Below are 2,570 nucleotides of genomic sequence, written 5' to 3' on the forward strand. Positions count from 1 at the left end.
GCGTCCGGAGCCTGTGCTCCGCAGCGGGAGAGGCCACAGCGGTGAGAGGCCCACGTACCGGGAAAAAAAAAAAAAAAAAAAAAAAAAAAGCACAAGGCCATTGCTTGCCCTCGTGTGTAAGCATGTGCGGGGTTCATAAGTCAACAGTTTCCCCACCTGGAAACAACACCTGGGAGGGACCTGATGATAAAAACTGACAAAGCACAAGATTTCATGAAGAAGAGTTACTTTCTGATGATTCCCCAGCAGTGGCTACTCTCCTTCCGTCCGCAGCCCTGGTCTCTGGCGCTCACAGGCAGCGCGGGCCTCGCTGTGACCCCAGGTCCACTTCCTGTTCAGGAAGCCACCCAGATGTCTAAACAAGGCTCCTCCAGGCAGGCCTGAGCCCGCACGCCTCGCTCTTGGGAACTGAGATACTCCCACCCAGTTTAGACACCCAGGTTTATGGTCACCTTCCAACCAAAGGGATAGCCCGTAAAGTCCCTGTTCAAATCGTATTTGTTCAGGGAAACTGAATCTACAACCCTGCCCCTCGCCAAGTCCAGCCAACCAGCGGTCAGGACCAGGAGGCGACGATAAATCTGGGGAAAACACCCACACGCCCGTTCAAGGCAGAACAAGTTTCTTCTGAATTCACACGGCCCTTCCAATCATTACCCAGGAAGAGGCTAACGTTTCCAAATGGCCCATGTGCCTTGGGTGGCACTGCTCCCTGGCAGCCGGTGGCCAGGTCTGCACAGTCCCGCGGGGCTCTGCACCCTGGCTCAGAACCCAGGACACCCGCCTTCCGGTGGGTGGATGGGACAAACCCCCTGTCCTCCTCAAGACCCAAACACACAACCTGCTCCACGTGAAAAGGGCCAGAAGGGGACTGAAGGGACAGAGCTCCCAACAGAAAGTTCTGGGAGAAGAAAGGGACAGACCTCATCCTTTCAGTTCCCTGCGCAGATGATGCTTTCTTGCCCTAGGTTCACAGAATTAACCTCACGACGTACACCGAGACGTCACCCTGAAACAAAGGGCCAAGGATTCATCTCTTCCTCCGCAACCTGCTGTAGTCAACCCGGCGACTTCCAGTGCTGAGAACCAAGACGGGCACAAACGCTTCAAACCAATGAGTAATTCAAACTAGATTTACATCAGCCTTTAGACTCAGCCAGGCTCAGCCTGCATGCACAGCCATGCCGTCGAAGTAATCCAGAACTTTCTACAGGGAACACACTTCAAAGACCCACCTGGGCTCTCTAAGAAATTACAGGTCAAGAAGCTGGAAGAGGGCAGAGCGGGGTCTGGAGAAAGGGGGCCACGACGCCTCAGTGCATCCAGAGGCGGGACACCTCCCCTGGGGTAAGGGTGGGTCAGCGCCCATCCACCTAACCACAGGACCCCTGGGGGCGGGTGTCAGGTTCTGCCTGTAACTCAACAGCAAGGCAGGGAGGCACGGCTGAAGCCGCAGGGCCCCCAGGAGAGGCTGGGCAGGCGGCCGCTCTGCGGGACCAGACCCCCAGCATGAAGTTGAGAGTTATACAAAGGGGCTCGGCTGCTGCCCAAGACAACACACGGCATGCCGTGGCGGGAGACCGGCACCCCGCTTTAATGTGGGCTCCACGCGGCCTCCCCCCGCCCGCCCGCCCGCCCGCCCGTCAGGCCAGGACACAGCAACACAGGCGCCATCTCGGTCCTCGGGGGCCCCGGGAAGGCCGGGAGGCAGCCCCGCGGGGAGGCTCCGCGGCGGACCCCCCGTGCACACCTGCGGGCAACGCGGCCGGGGGCTCCCAGCTGCTGCCGGCCCGGTGCCGGCCTGGCTCGTCCTCGTCCTCACCCGGGGGGTGGGGCGCGTGTTTGGGCACAGAGGCTGGCCGCTGGGACTTCAGAGGGCGGGCACTGGTGCTGGCGGGCTGGCCGGGCAGCGCGTGCTGGCCTCGTCGCCGGCACTCCTCCACGAAGGCGTCCTCGTCGGCCACACCTGAAAGCACAGGACGGAGACGGGCATGAGCCGTGCGGCGGGAGGTCCTGGAGCGGGAGGAGGAGGCCCTTCTCTCGCGCCCTGCCGGCTCGAGCAGGGCAACCGGATCTTCCGAGAGAGAGAGAACAGAGGAAACCAAAGTAGCGTGAAAATCCAGTGACAGCGGCAGCTCCTCACCCCGCCCCCAGGGGATCAGAAGTGGATCCTGAAAGCCACCAGACCTTCAAGAGTGAGGGCGGGGCCCCCGAGACAAATTCACCCTTGCGATCGGCACAAGGGTGTCACCCCGGAGGAGTGGGCTCCGGGCCCGCCGTCGGTCTCTCTCTCAGGCAGCTGTAATGCCAGGACCTACACAGACCTGCGGTGACGGAGGCAGCGGCCACCCTGCTTCCCACCCGCTCGTGCCACAGGGCGGCTCCGAGCTCTGGGCCGGGGACCCGCACGCACAGCCAAGAACCTTTCTCACTGCTCTCCAGGTCGTGTTTCTCTTGGTCTTTCCAAAAACAGAAGTCTCGCACATTAGGTGGATACTAGCAATAAAATTAAAAAACGAATGATAAGAGTCACCAAATAACTTCAAATTTCAATCTCGGGGGGGTTTTTG

The 2,570-nt window shown here is 60.2% G+C and overlaps 1 protein-coding gene across 6 annotated transcripts in view; it reads right to left on the bottom strand.

The window, feature by feature from the left end:
- LOC114486256 (histidine-rich glycoprotein-like) overlaps positions 1-1,935 on the bottom strand; it is a 100,023-nt gene extending 98,088 nt beyond the window's left edge. For 5 of the 6 annotated variants that reach the window (XM_055084714.1, XM_055084715.1, XM_055084712.1 and 2 more), the window contains exon 1: positions 1,751-1,852. The gene's annotated coding sequence lies outside the window, so the exon portion shown is untranslated. Of the gene's footprint in view, positions 1-1,750 lie in introns of all 6 variants that reach the window. The other variant, XM_055084710.1, reaches the window with a different exon arrangement.
- Positions 1,936-2,570: the final 635 nt, after the last annotated feature.

The sequence above is a fragment of the Physeter macrocephalus genome, chromosome 5 (assembly GCF_002837175.3).
Source record: "Physeter macrocephalus isolate SW-GA chromosome 5, ASM283717v5, whole genome shotgun sequence".
Classification (NCBI taxonomy): Eukaryota; Metazoa; Chordata; class Mammalia; order Artiodactyla; family Physeteridae; genus Physeter; species Physeter macrocephalus.